At 39.9% G+C, this 15,337-nt stretch overlaps 1 long non-coding RNA gene across 1 annotated transcript; it reads left to right on the top strand.

Annotated features, from left to right (window-relative positions):
* Positions 1–9,681: 9,681 nt before the first annotated feature.
* Positions 9,682–10,481, top strand: LOC121033381 (uncharacterized). The gene is made up of 2 exons (XR_005791863.1): positions 9,682–9,817; positions 10,130–10,481. It is a non-coding gene; the product is annotated as an uncharacterized LOC121033381 (long non-coding RNA).
* Positions 10,482–15,337: the final 4,856 nt, after the last annotated feature.

Below are 15,337 nucleotides of genomic sequence, written 5' to 3'. Positions count from 1 at the left end.
CTCATGCTCTGTCTCTGTCTCTGTCTCTGTCTCTCTCTCAAACATAAATAAAAACATTTTTTAAAAAAGTACATGGAAGCTAATGAAAATGATAACATCGCCCAAAACCTCTAGGATGCAGCAAAGGTGGTCATAAGAGGGAAGTATGTAGTGATCCAGGTCTTCCTAAAGAAGGAAGAAAGGTCTCAGATACACAACCTAACCTTACACCTTAAAGAGCTGGAAAAAGAACAGCAAATAAAACCCCAAATCAGCAGAAGACAGAAAATAATAAAGATTAGAACAGAAATTGCTCTTGAAAACAACAACAACAACAACAACAACAACAACAACAGTAGAACAGGGGCTTAGTGGGTGGCTTAGTTAGTTGGGCATCCGACTTTGGCTCAGGTCATGATCTCATGGTTTATGGTTCGAGCCCTGCGTTGGGCTCTGTGCTGACAGCTCGGAGCCTGGAACCTACTTCAGATTCTGTGTCTGTCTCTCTTTCTGCCCTTCCTCTGCTCAAGCTCTATCTCTCTCTCTCAAAAATGAAATAAATATTTAAAAAACAAAAACAAAAGAAACAGTAGAACAGATCTAAGACACAAGTTTTCAAAGAACCATCTTTGAAAGAATTAACAAAATTGATATGCCCCCTAGCCAGTTTAATCAAAAAGCAAAAGGAAAGGATCCAAATAAATAAAATCAAGAATGAAAGACGAGAGATCACAACCAACACAGCAGAAATACAAACAATAATAAGACAATATTATAAGCAATTATATGCCAATAAAATGGGCAATATAGAAGAAATTGACAAATTCCTAGAAACATATAAATTACCAAAACTGAAACAAGAAGAAATAGAAAATTTGAACAGACCCATAACCAGTAAAGAAATTGAATGTAATCAAAAATCTCCCAAAAACAAGAGTCCAGGGCCAGATGGCTTTCCAGGAGAATTCTACCAAATATTTAAAGAAGAACACTCATTCTTATGAAGCTATTCCAAAAAAATAGAAGTGTAAGGAATATTTCCAAACTCATTCTATGAAACCAGCATTACCTTCATTCCAAAACTAGACAAAGACCTCACTAAAAAGGAGAACTACAGACCAATTTCCCTGATGAACATAGATGCAAAAATCCTCAACAAGATACTAGCCAACCGGATCCAACAATACATTAAAAGAATTATTCACCACAACCAAGTGAGATTTATACCTGGGATGGATGCAGGGCTGGTTCAATATCTGCAAAACAATCAATGTAATACATCACATCAATAAAAGAAAGGACAGGAACCACATGATCCTCTCAATAGATGCAGAGAAAGCATTTGACAAAATATAGCACCCTTTCTTGATAAAAACCCTCAAGAATGTAGGGATAAGAGGATCATACCTCAAGATCATAAAAGCCATATATGAAAGACACACCACTAATATCATCCTCAATGGGGAAAAACTGAGAGCTTTCACCCTAAGTAAGGTCAGGAACATGACAGGGATGTCCACTGTCACCACTGTTAGTCAACATAGTATTGGAAGTCCTAGCCTCAGCAATCAGACAACACAAAGAAATAAAAGGCATCCAAATCGGCAAGGAGGAAGCCAAACTTTCACTCTTCACAGATGACATGATACTTGCATGGAAAACCCAAAAGATTCCACCAAAGAACTGCTAGAACTCATCCATGAATTCAGCAAAGTCACAGGATATAAAATCAATTGTACAGAAAATGTACAGAAAATGGTGGCATTTCTATACATCAATAATGAAGCAACAGAAAGAGAAATCAAGGAATCAATCCCATTTACAATTGCACCAAAAACCATAAAATACCTGGGAATAAACCTAACCAAAGAGGTGAAAAATCTATACACTGAAAACTATAGAAAGCTAATGAAAGAAATTGAAGAAGACACCAAAAAATGGAAAAATATTCCATTCTCATGGATTGGAAGAACAAATATTGTTAAAATGTCAATACTATCCAAAGCAGTCTACATATTCAATATAATCTCTATCAAAATAGCACCAGCATTCTTCACAGAGCTAGAACAAGCAATCCTAAAATTTGTATGGAACCAGAAAAGACTCCAAATAGCTAAAGAAATCCTGAAAAAGAAAACCAAAGCTGGAGGCATCACAATCCAGACTTCAAGATGTATTACAAAGCTGTAATCATCAAGACAGTATGGTACTGGCACAAAAACAGACACTCAGATCAATGGAACAGAATAGAGAGGCCAGAAATGGATCCATAAACATATGTCCAACTAATCTTTGACAAAGCAGGAAAGAATGTCCAATGGAATAAAGATAGTCTCTTCAGCAAATGGTGCTGGGAAAACTGGAGAACAAAATGCAGAAAAATGAACCTGGACCACTTTCTTACACCATACACAAACATCAACTCAAAATGGATGAAAAACCTAAACAAAAGACAGGAAGCCATCAGAATTCCTAGAGGAGAAAGCAGGCAAAAATGTCTTTGACCTTGGCCGCAGCAACTTCTTATTCAACACATTTCCAGGGGCAAGGGAAACAAAAGCAAAAGTGAACTATTGGGACCTCATCAAAACAAAAAGCTTGGTTTACAGTGTGCTCTTGGTTTTGGAGGTAGATTCCCGTGGTTCATTGCTTACATACAACACCCAGTGCTCATCCCAACAAGTGCCCTCCTCAATGCCCATCACCCATTTTCCCCTCTCCCCCACTCCCTCCATCCACCCTCAGTTTGTTGTCTGTATTTAAGAGTCTCTTATGGTTTGCTTCCCTCCCTCTCTGTAACTATTTTTTCCCCTTCCCTTCCCCCATGGTCTCCTGTTAAGTTTCTCAGGTTCCACATATGAGTGAAAACATATGATATCTCTCTTTTTCTGACTGACTTATTTCACTCAGCATAATACTCTCCAGTTCCATCCATGTTGCTGCAAGTGGCAGGATTTCATTCTTTCTCATTTCCAAGTAGTATCCCATTGTATAAATAAACCACATCTACTTTACCCATTCATCAGTTGATGAACATTTTGGCTCTTTCCATAATTTGGCTATTGTTGAAAGTGCTGCTATAAACATTGGGGTACATGTGTCCCTATGAATCAATACTTCTGTGTCCTTTGGATAAATTTCTAGTAGTGCTATTGCTGGGTTGTAGGGTAGTTCGACTTTCAATTTTTTGAGGAACCTCCACACTATTTTCCAAAGCGGCTGCACCAGTTTGCATTCCCACCAACAGTGCAAGAGGATTCCCATTTCTCCACATCCTCGCCAGCATCTGTTGTTTCCTGAGTTAATTTTAGCCACCCTAACTGGCAAAAATAAAATACATTTCAATACGCTAGATATAAATGATAGGGAATTAAAATTTAAACAAATAATACCATATGCAATAGCATTAATTTTTATGAAATACTTAAGGACATATGTAATAAAAGATGTCCAAGATGTACACCCTGAAAAATACAAAATATAGCTAAGAGAAATAAAAGGAGACATAAATAAATAGTGTTCTCACCTATGTTCATGGACTGAAAGTCTCAATACTGCTAAGATGTTAATTCTTCCCAAATTGATCCATGAATTAATAGACCCACACATATATGGTAATTGATTTTTTCATAGAAGAAAGAATAGTCTCTTTGACAACTAGTCCAGGAAAATGGAATACTGATAGGCCAAAACAAAAAAAAAAAAGTGAACTCTGATCCATACCTCACAACATATACAAAAATGAAGTCAAAGTGGAACATAGACCTAAGAGTAAAACTTAAAACTATTAAACTTCTAGAGAAAAACATAGAAGAAAATTTCTGTGGCCTTGAATGAGCCAAACATTAATTTTTATTTTTTTTAATGTTTATTTATTTCTGAGACAGAGCATGAGCGGGGGAGGGTCAGAGAGAGAGGGAGACAGAGAATCTGAAGCAGGCTCCAGACTCCGAGCTGTCAGCATAGAGCCCCACGCGGGTTTCAAACTCACAAACCGTGAGATCATGACCTGAGCCGAAGTCAGTGGCTCAACTGACTGAGCCACCCAGGCGCCCCATGAGGCAAACATTTATTTGATACAGTATGATATACAGGATCTATAAATTTTTTTATAAAGTCAACTTATCAAAATTAAAAAATTGTGCTCTTTAAAAAGAAAATGAAGAGACAAACCACAGACAAGGATAAAAATACTTGCAAATCAACAATGTGGATGGAACTAGAGGGTATTATGCTAAGCAAAATAATTTAGTCAGAGAAAGGTAAGTATCAAATGATTTCACTCATATGTGAAATTGAAGAAACAAAATAGATGAACCTCAGGGAAGGGAATGAAAAATAAGATAAAAACAGACAGGAGGCAAACCATAAGAGACTCTTAAATACAGGAACAAACTGAGGGTTCATGTAGGGGAGGCGGATGGGACAATGGGCTAGGTGGGTGATGGCATTAAGGAGGGCACTTGTTTGGATGATCACTGGTCGTTACATATAAGTGGTGAATCACTAAATTCTACTCCTGAAACCATTACTACACTGTATGTTAACTAGCTTGGATTTAAATAAAATTAAAAAAATACTTGCAAATCACATATCAGATTGCCGATATCCTATGTATCAGATATCAGATTGCTGTATCCAGATTGAAGAACTCTCAAAACTTACAAAAAGAAAAAAGAAAAAAAAAAGGAAAAGGAAAGAAAAAAGCAAACCACCTAACTTTTTTAATGGGCAAATTAAACAGACATTTCACCAAGGAAGATATATGAATGGCAAATGAGCACACAAAAAAGCTCAACATCACTAGTTATTAGGAAAATGCAAATTAAAGCCACAGTAATATTACTATGCACCTATTAAAATAGCTAAATTTTAACAATTGAACCTACCAAGTACTGGCAAGCATATGGTAGCTTGAACTTCCACACTGCTGTAAGAATGTAAAATGGTATAACAAACTTGGAAACAAAGCTATACTAAACATCTGACCTGGTCACTTCACTCTGAGATATATACCCCAAGTAAATGAAACATATGTTCATACAAAGATTTCTATACAACTGTTCCCAGTAACTCTATTTGTATTAGACCAAAGCTGAGTTATCCATACAATGGATTATTAGTCAGCAATTTAAAAACATGGGGCACCTGGATGGCTCAGTTAGCCTGCTTAGGATTCTCTCTCTCCCTCTGTTTATGCCCCTCCCCTGATTGTGCACCCATTCATTTTCTCTCCCTCTCTCTCTCTCTCTCTCTGTCTCTCTCTCTCTCCCTCTCCCTCTCTCTCTCCCTCTCTCCCTCAAAATAAATACATAAACTTAAAAAAAAAAAAGATTGAATTGTTGATATATGCAAAACCATGCATGAATCTCAAAATATGCTCTGGAAAAAAAGCCAGACAAAAAGAGTACATATTACAAGATTCCATTTACATAAAATTCTAGAAAATGCAACCTGTAGACAGAATCTGTAGACAGAAAGCAGATCAGTAGTTGCTTATGAACAGGTATGGGGAACAGGGAGGGGCAAGAGTAATGAATCACAAACGGGCATGAAGGTTATTTGGGAGGTGAGGAATGTTCATTTGCTTAAGGTGATAGTTTCACTGGCATACACACGTCCATACTTGTCACATGATCCAATTTAGATTTGTGCAGTTTATTGTATATCATTTTTACCCCAATAAAGTTGTTATAAATACATACATATGTACATACCTAAATATATAAATATCAGAAAAAGTTGAAAATTTATGGAATAAATCAATCAAATATCAGGAATGTCACAGGTAAGTGCTAAAACAGAATAGAACTTGCAGTGTTTCAATTTTGCTTCTCCAACAAAATAACTAGTTTCGGTTGTCCTCAAGTATCCCTTTGCATCTGTAACATTTAAGTGAATGTTGCTCATTACTAAGGAAATTTAACCCCTGAATGGTACTCCCTCTTTAGTTACAGTAATGACAGACTATAATAATAGGAAAATATTTCTGAGAAATTTTCCCAGCAGGGTGTGAAATAGATTCTAATGTTTTACAATTGCCTGTATGCAAGTATTGACATCAATCCTTGCCTGAGAATAAGATTGGAAACTGCTTAAGCAAGTCCTGCCCAGCAGCTGAAAAGTCTGTACAAGATTAAGAAGTACCCTGGTTAATTTGTAATCCTGGCCAGTCTATGGATGGTGAGTTGGTTTTGAAGACTGGAATAAAGGAGTCCATAGAAGTCATTCAACTTTCCTGATGTCATCTTAAGTTCAATGAATTCTGAATTCATATCTCCAATTAATCAGTCAAATCACTGAGCTATGTCAGTCTATTCTAAGCTAATCACCACTGTAGGGAGCAAAAGGAAAAGTCAGCCATGGGATCTCCCATCTAGCTAGCTCAAGCCAGTAATACCCTTCAAACAACAGACAAATAGAAAGATCATATCCCCGAGGCACGTGAACTTGGGCTAGTCCTCTGACATATTTGTACCTCTATTTCCTCATTTCTTTTCCTCCAAGCACCTCACTCATTATTCTCCAGGCATACCGTCCCCATTCCCTCAATGATACACCAAGCTCATTCTTGCTTTAGTGGCCTCGAACATGCACTTTCCTCTGTTTCAAACAGTTTATCCTTCACATAACTGGCCTCTTCTTCTCTTTCAAGTTGCCTCCTAAGAGAAGCCTTCCTAGACCTTAGTAGGTAAATTTATTCCCCACTCCAGCCCAAGTCGCTCCTAATTACTGTCTAGCATATGCCTTGTTTTTTTTTTTTTGTTTGTTTTCTTTCCTAACAGTCAATTACAATCTGTAATTATCTCTTGTTACTGGTTTATTTGCTTACTGTCTCCCTATAGCATATACACTTTTTAAAGGGTATATGAATATTAGATAAAACATCTTTTTAATTGTGGTGAAATATGCATAACATCAAAGTTATCATTTCAATGACATATAAGCTTTTGAGGGCAGGAACCTTATCAGTTTTCTTCTGTACCCTAGTGCCAAGAAGAGAATGTGGCAGGTACTCAACACTATTTGTTGGGTTAATGAATGAACATTAAAAGGAGGATAATTCTCACCCAGCCTGCTTCACAGAAAGAAAAACAGAGAGAGAAACCACTCTGAAACACTACCCATTGAAAGGAATAAACGTATTGATGTTTTTATTATTTGTAATGTGATGCAGCTCAGCATTCAATACTAATTGGGTACTTAAATGCAGATTGGTTAATGAACACAGTGTAAATTGGGCTGGACTGGTCAGAGACAGCTTTCTAGAGTAGGGGCAGGGTCTAACTAGCTGAAGGGCATTGTACTCTGCCTGCCTGGACAAGCTGAGATCTAACTCCGAGGTCTGTCTTCTCCTGGCTTCTCAGGTAATAATTTTACTTGCTGTCTTTCATTAAGGATGTTTTTTTTTCCCTTTCCCTCAGAAGAATAGGCAGAGTTGGCATTTCTGAGAGAAATAAGCAGTCAAGGAGCATAACTCTAGGTACATTTAAAGAATTCTGATGATTTTGTGTTTTTCCTCAAAGGGCTTGGTTTGCAGATCTTCTTTGCATTTAAAAAATGATAGTACTGAGGCCAAGCTAGCAATGAACGCTGAGGAAGGAGGAGCCCTCAGTATAGGAGAGAATATGAGACTTCACTCACCTCCTTGCCTTCTGGAGGCTTAGTGAAAGGAACTGGTTTTCTCTTGAAAATGGAACGCTAAATGCCTCACCTAGGAAAATGCCACTGACAGCGGTAAGAATATTGGGGGTGGGGTAGGGCATCAGTAAGAACCCAGATTTGTAGATGCAAAAAGAGATTCATGGGAATGCAAGCTGGTGCAGCCACTCTGGAAAACAGTATGGAGGTTCCTCAAAAAATTAAAAATAGAGTTACCCTACGACCCAGCAATTGCACTACTAGGCATTTATCCACGGGATACAGGTGTGCTGTTTTGAAGGGATACATACACCCCAATGTTTACAGCAGTACTATCAACAATAGCCAAAGTATGGAAAGAGCCCAAATGTCCATCGATGGATGAATGGATAAAGAAGATGTGGTGTATATATACAATGGAGTATTACTCATCAATCAAAAAGAATGAAATCTTGCAATTTGCAACTATGTGGACGGACCTGGAGGGTATTAAGCTAAGTGAAATTAGTCAGAGAAAGACAAAAATCATATGACTTCACTCATAGGACTTTAAGAGGCAAAACAGATGAACATAAGGGAAGGGAAGCAAAAATAATACAAAAACAGGGAGGGAGACAAAACAGAAGAGACTCATAAATATGGAGAACAAACTGAGGGTTACTAGAGGAGTTGCGGGAGGGGGGATGGGCTAAATGGGGAAGGGGCACTAAGGAATCTACTCCTGAAATCATTGTCGCACTATATGCTAATTTGGATGTAAATTTTAAAAAATAAAAAATAAAATTTAAAATCTAAAAAAAAAAAAAGATGAAAATGGGGAAAAAATGTAAAAAGAAATAATGTGCGACCCAACCAGATGCAGTTTGGACAGTAAGGAAAATCCTGAAAATGATCTTAGAGAGACGTGAATCCCACCTCTGGACCTCACTGTGTGATTCTGAACAAGAAATTGGCCCCTTCAGAAAAAGTGAAACACTTAGATTAAATGATGTCTCAGGTCCTCTCTGGTTCTGTTATTCATGTAAAGCTCATACATTCTTCCTGTGAAAGTGATGGAGTCAGGAGTCATAGGAAGCCTTTGACCTCATTTCTTTAGTTACCTTACCTGTACTGGGGAAGTGGTTTTAGGACTCTTCTGCCTTTGTTTAATTTGTTTTTTCAATCATCGTTCTTATCCACAGAAGTTGGGGCTGGCGGGAGAATACTATGTGCGACCTGTGACCTGTGACTTTGGTTAAAAAGAGCAGCTCATCAAGAGGCACCTGGGTGGCTCATCAGTTAAGCCTCTGACTCTTGATTTTGGCTCTGGTCATGATCTCACTGTTCATGATTTCAAGCCCCATGTCAGGCTCTGTGCTACCCGTGCAGAGCCTACTTGGGATTCTTTCTCTCTTTCTCTGCCCTTCCCCCTCTCATGCTCTCTCTCTCAAAATAAATAAACTTAAAAAAAAAAAGATCTCATTGAAAAGATAGCATCTTACAGAATCATAAGAAGCCTGAAGAAGCCAGAAGGGAAGTAGAACCTGAAGTCAAGCCAAGACCATAGCCATCATGTTACCAATCTACATGCCCTGAGGACTCCACACTCCCTCCATGAATACTGGATGCCAAGCTGGCACCTCTGTACCCTTGACAGAGGACGTCACAATGGCAAACACCAGAAGTGCCACGGCTACTACCACCGCCTGTCTCTGGAATGGATTCTTGGCTGCACTTGAACCCAGCTAGTGACAGGTTCCCATTTCAGTGTTGGTGGCTGGGTCTCATGGCTCTAGCTTCCCTCGTGTAACCTAGTGCTAGGCACAAAAGAAATAGGAGACTGCATAGTTGGGGTTTTCGATGTCTCCCACCAAGATTTATGAGGTGGAAAACTCCACCCACAGATGAAGGGCTCCAATATGTTGCAGTCACCAAAAAAGACATGTTTAAAATGTCTGAAGTATTTATCAACAAGAAAAGAATGTGCCTCCATGTCATTAAGGACTAAAACTTCTAAAATTGAGACCTAGAAAGTAGACTACAAGCCATCTAATCCTGCCTCTTGTTTTACAGATGAGAAAACAGGGATGGGAGAGGGTTGATAACCAACTCAGGTTCACAGCTGGACCAGAACTCAGGTTTCCTGTTGTGAGGCCGGTCGTCATTGCATAATTGTGCCACCTTCCAAGACAACAGAATCTCCTCGTTGTCAAACTAGGTGAGATGCCAAAAGTTCACACAATGTTTATTTTTGTAACTTCATTTGGTTTGATTAATTGTGAAGATCTTGAGATGAAACAGATGTAGATATGATCCCCACCCTCTCAAGTTTCATATTCAATTAATATTTATTAACCACCTATCATCATGGCAGACACAGAGCTGGGTTTCTCCTTAATGGAGCAGAAAGGACAGGGATCTGTTTGGATTTGAGGAACAACTGCTGCTGGGGCCTAGAGCCCTGCACGGATCCTGTTGCCATCTGTCACTTCTGCTTCTCTCTGATCATTTTATTCTCTCTTTTTGATAGATACCTCTGCATCTGGTCCTTTTGGCTGGAAACAAGATCTGCAGCTGCTGTGGAAAGATAGGTTACAGTGTCAGTAAATGGCCCGGCTCCCTGATTCCCAGCACCAAATTCCCCCGGAAGAAACAGTTGGCCCAGGGTGTCCATCCCTGTCCTATCAGTGGTAGCCAGGGGGTCGCACCCCTCTACACAGCATGCTGTTTCCCAGCGTTAACTACAGGATGGCGAGGGCAGTTCCAGAAAAAGCTGAGAAACACTAAGACAGCACACTGATTCCTGTACACATACATGAATTAATTTAACACTCACGTTAGCTCCATTCATTCATTTGTTCATTAAATGTTTGTTGAATGCGGCTGTTTCTCGGCCCCATTTTAGATAATGGAGATACAGCAGTGAGCAAAAGAGGACAAAAAAAGGTAAATGAATAGGGGAACATATTGTGCATCAGACAGTGGTGACTGCCATAGGAAAAATAAATCAGGGTTCAGAGGAATGTTTGGGGGTGGGTGAATATGTATACATGCACTATTTTATATAACACAAACAGAGAAAGCCTCGTGCAGAAGCAGATATTTGAGTTGAATTCTGAAGGATGTGAGAGAACGAGCCATGAGGTAGAAGCATTACTGGAAGATGGGGCGCCTGGGTGGCTCAGTTGGTTGAGCATCCGACTTCGGCTCAGGTCATGGTCTCGCAGTTTGTGATTTCGAGCCCTGCGTCGGGTTCTGTGCTAACAAACATCTCAGAGCCTGGAGCCTGCTTCAGATTCTGTGTCTCCCTCTCTCTCTCTCTCCCCCTCCCCTGCTCATGCTCTGTCTATCTCTGTCTCTCAAACATAAATAAATGTTTAAAAAATAAAAAAAAAAAGCATTACTGGCAGAAAAACAGCAAATACAGAGCCTCTCACGCTGACATTTGCTTTATGTGTCCAGGAAATAGCTAAAAGGTTGGCATGGCTCTACCTAAGAGGGTGAGGAAGAGCTCTAGGAGAGATGAACAAGGCGGGGAGCAGTCAGGCCCTGTAGGACCTGGGGCTTTGTGAACCCCTGGAAGGACTCCGGCTTTTACTCTGAGAGGGAAAACATCCAAAGGTTTTAAGACTAGATGTGACATAACCTCACATGTCTATGGTGTTGGAAGGAAAACAGGGTAGTGGTGAGAAGGCTGTCAATTTTTGGATTTATTTTGAAGGTGAAACTAACAAGATATACTAGTTGACTAGATGTGAGAAGGTAAGAAAGAAGGGAGATTTAATGATGAGTTTTGACCTCAGCAACTAGAAAGATAGCAATGCTATGTACTATGAAAGGGACAACTGAAGGAGAAGCAGGTCAGTGGGGGTGATGAGATCTGAGTTTGGTTTGGGACATGTTAACCTACGGTGATTTTTAAACATCTGAGTGGACATTGAGCAGGCAGCTGACTGCATGAATACTGAGTTCATGTAGGAGGCTCTGCTGAAGATATACATTTTGGGATTGCCAGTACATAGATGGCACTTAAAGCCTTGAAACTGAATGATATCACCACGGAAGTGAATATCAATACAGAAGAGAGCAATGAGGGCAGAAGAGGAATCCCCAGAGGAGTCCAATATATAGAGGTTGAGCTGAGGAGGAACCATAAAGGATGTTAAACAGAAATGTCCAATGAGGTAGGAAGTGAATGGTATTCCAGAAGCCAAGTGAAAGAGTTGTTTAAAGAAGGAGGTAAAGGGGCGCCTGGGTGGCGCAGTCGGTGAAGCGTCCGACTTCAGCCAGGTCACGATCTCGCGGTCCGTGAGTTCGAGCCCCGCGTCGGGCTCTGGGCTGATGGCTTGGAGCCTGGAGCCTGCTTCCGATTCTGTGTCTCCCTCTCTCTCTGCCCCTCCCCCGTTCATGCTCTGTCTCTCTCTATCCCAAAAATAAATAAACGTTGAAAGAAGGAGGTAATGATTAAGTGGGTCACTGGTCCTGATACTTCAATCCAGATAAGAGCACTGGATTTAACAACATGGAGGCCACAAATTTCTCTCTTTCTTTCTTTCTTTCTTTCTTTCTTTCTTTCTTTCTTCTTCTTTCTTTCTTTCCAGTGAGATGGTGGGAACAAAATCCAAGCATATTGAGTACAAGAGAGAAAATAAGGAAAGAGAAAGCAAAGACAACTAGTATGAAAAACTCTGGAAAATTCTACTATAAAAGTAAACAGAGAAGTGGGGTAGTAGGTGGAGATCAAGTGAAGTTTGTTTTCCTTGTTTGGTTGCTTTTAAGATGAGAGTATGGAAGCATCTTTGAGCACTTATGGGAATGATCCAGTAGCAAGGGCAAAACTAATCGTGTGGGAGAGAGAAGGGAGAAATACAAGAGGGATGTCTCTATGTAGGTGAGAGATGATGGGATCTAGGGCATGAGCCTGGAAACTGGCCTTAGATGGGAAGAGAGAAGATTCAGCCTCAGTAACTGGAGAGTGAGACCATATGGGTACAGATGCCTGTGAAGTGGTAGACATAGTCATAGGAACATATGGAAGTTTCTTTCTTTTTCCCAATTTTCTCTTCCAAGTGCAGTAAGAAGTAAGGTCACCAACTGAGAGTGAGGGTGGAGAAAGAAGTTTAAGGAGTTAGGAGAGAATGTAAAATACAGACAAATAGGAGATTAGACGGACTAGGAAAGTTTAATAGTATTTCCAGGCTTCAACACAAGCCCTTTTGAAATGTGTAATCATGTGTAAAGGGTGACAAGACAGCATGGTTAATTGTTATTTTCTGGCTACATTTAGCCACATGGGTGCAATCACTATGTAGGTGGAGAATTGGATTCAGCCAGCTTGGAGGTCTGACCAACAAATTGGATGAAGGGAGACAGGAGAGGGGAATTGAAGATAGTGGCAAAGGCACAGTTATAATAATGGACTATGGACATTAAGCTGGGTAAAGAGGAGAAGAGGACATGAAGAGGTGCAAAAAGGTAGAAGAATCAATGACCATAGATCTCAGGGGAGTTGAAACTTTAGCAGTAGAGTTGGGGTATAAGAAGGAGTGAGGTGCGAGCCTACACGGTTGAATCAGAGGGAAATGCATGTGAGATATTGACATTAAGAGTCATGATTAGGAATAGGCCTAAGTTGTGATGAGCCCCGAGTGTGGTTCGGAGGTGTGGAATCACTAAATTGTACACCCAAAACTCCTCTGACACCGTATGTTAGCTAACTCGAATTCAAATAAAAACAGCAACAAGAAAAGGAATTAGCCTAAGTTATGTAAGTTACCTGAGGTCTGCTGAGTGGAGGAGTCAGTTTCCACCCCAGTCTGTCTGCTTGCAATGGTGTAGCCACCAGGGCCCATCTCCTCTCTGCCCTGTTGCCACTGTTCCTCCATGACCTGCCTCTCCCTGGACCTCACCACAGAACATTTCCTCCAAGCACAACAGGAAGCTGAGGCTCAGAGAGGGTAAGAACCATTGCCCAGGACCACACAGCTGGAAAGTGGAATTTGCGACCTAAGAGGTAGGATGAGAAACATGCCAAAGAGGTGAATACCGGACTCCAGAGGAAAATGCTTCCTGCGGAGGAATGAGCCGTGGTGAAGGGTTCAGACCAGATGAGAGCAGGTTTGAGTGGCAGCCCGAAGCCTCAGGACCTCTTTCGGTTCCCGCTTCTTTGCCCTCTAACTGTTGTGTGATGACCGGTAGCCAAGGGCGGAAGCCTTGAAAGAGTTTTAATAATAGTTTTGTAAAGGTCACTACAAAGTGCTTTATAATTGTTCATCTTTATCTTTTAATTCCTGTTTTGAGAAACAGGAAGAAAAATAAACAGGAAAATCCCCAACAGGATCCAATGAAATAAAAATAGTGCTGACAGGAAACAAACATCATAAAACTTTAAAGGAGGGCAGAGGACGATATGGGCTGAGAAATCCTGCAGGACTGATGAACTTTGCCTTCATATGGAAGTCATCAATCACTGTTCAAGGGAACAGTGACTGACATTTGGGTAACAGCTTACCACCTGCTTGCAACCCCTTTCTGCCACATTAGACATTTTGCCCCAAACTGCTATCTGACAATACCTGTAAAGGAAAGAGGATCATATCTGGCAGTGCCTCTGTGCTAATGGTCAAGTGATACCATCATATCTTGGCCTAGGAAACAAGTTCCTAAAAGAATAGTTAGCATTCACTGAGCGTTAATGTGTGTTATATACCAGGCTATGAATTTAGCACGCAAAATTTGAAAGGGGCTAGAAGAATCGCCATTCCTAAAAAGTTCCTTCTTCAAAACACTCCTGCTTTATCAATTCTAAGCCTCAAATAGCTCTGAGTGCCTCAAATGTGAAGTAATTCATCATATTACCTTGAGTCTAAGTGAATATTTATAGAATGCTACTGTAAATGGGACATTCAGATTATCACCGTAAATGCAAAGATTGACAAGACACAGCCCTCCAGAAGCTAAGAATCTGGCTAAATATGAAAGTTTGGATTTGTTAAATCTGTCCTATATTGGTACCTATTATGTGTTTCTTATTTAAAAGCACTCTTGATGGGAAATCAAGAGTCTTTATTTCTACTCCCTCTGTCACTAGTTTAATCAACTGTAAAAGACTACAGGTGAATCATTTTCCTTCTTTGGAACTCACCTGCATCTCTTAAAAGGAATGGTTTGGGGCATCTGGGTGGCTCAGTTGGTTAAGTGTTCGACTTTCGCTCAGGTCTTGATCTCACAGTTTCATGGGTTTGCTCTCTGCTGTCAGCATGGAGCCCGCTTCAGATCCTCTGTCTCCCTCTTTCTATATCACTCTCTGGCTCATGGGCTCTCTCTCTTTCTCTCTCAAAAATAAAAATAAACATTAAAAAAAAAAGGAATGGTTTGGCCCATGTTCCCTACATTCTCTTCCAATCCTGACAATCTGTGAATCTCCTGCTATTTTTTTTTTACTTATTCAACAAATGCGTAATGTGCCAGGCACTTTACAAATATCAAACTACGTATTCCTCATAACAATCCTATTATGTAGATAATACTATCATCCCTAAGAATATAATTGTATTAACCCTATGATAAAACTATTATTATCCCCTTTTACAGATCATGAAATTGAGGCACACAGTCATTTAAAAATACTTAAGATGTATTTTATTCTTGAGATACTTATGATTTGTTTACTTTTGCTTGGCTGAGTGATTTATAAGCAGCCTTTGAAATTTCATTGCAGGTGTATTTATGATATCAG

This window comes from Herpailurus yagouaroundi, unplaced genomic scaffold, assembly GCF_014898765.1.
Source record: "Herpailurus yagouaroundi ecotype Mexico unplaced genomic scaffold, PumYag 159, whole genome shotgun sequence".
In the NCBI taxonomy this organism is placed as follows: Eukaryota; Metazoa; Chordata; class Mammalia; order Carnivora; family Felidae; genus Herpailurus; species Herpailurus yagouaroundi.
The sequence above is the reverse complement of the archived record's forward strand: the minus strand, read 5'-3'. Positions and strand labels throughout refer to the sequence as shown.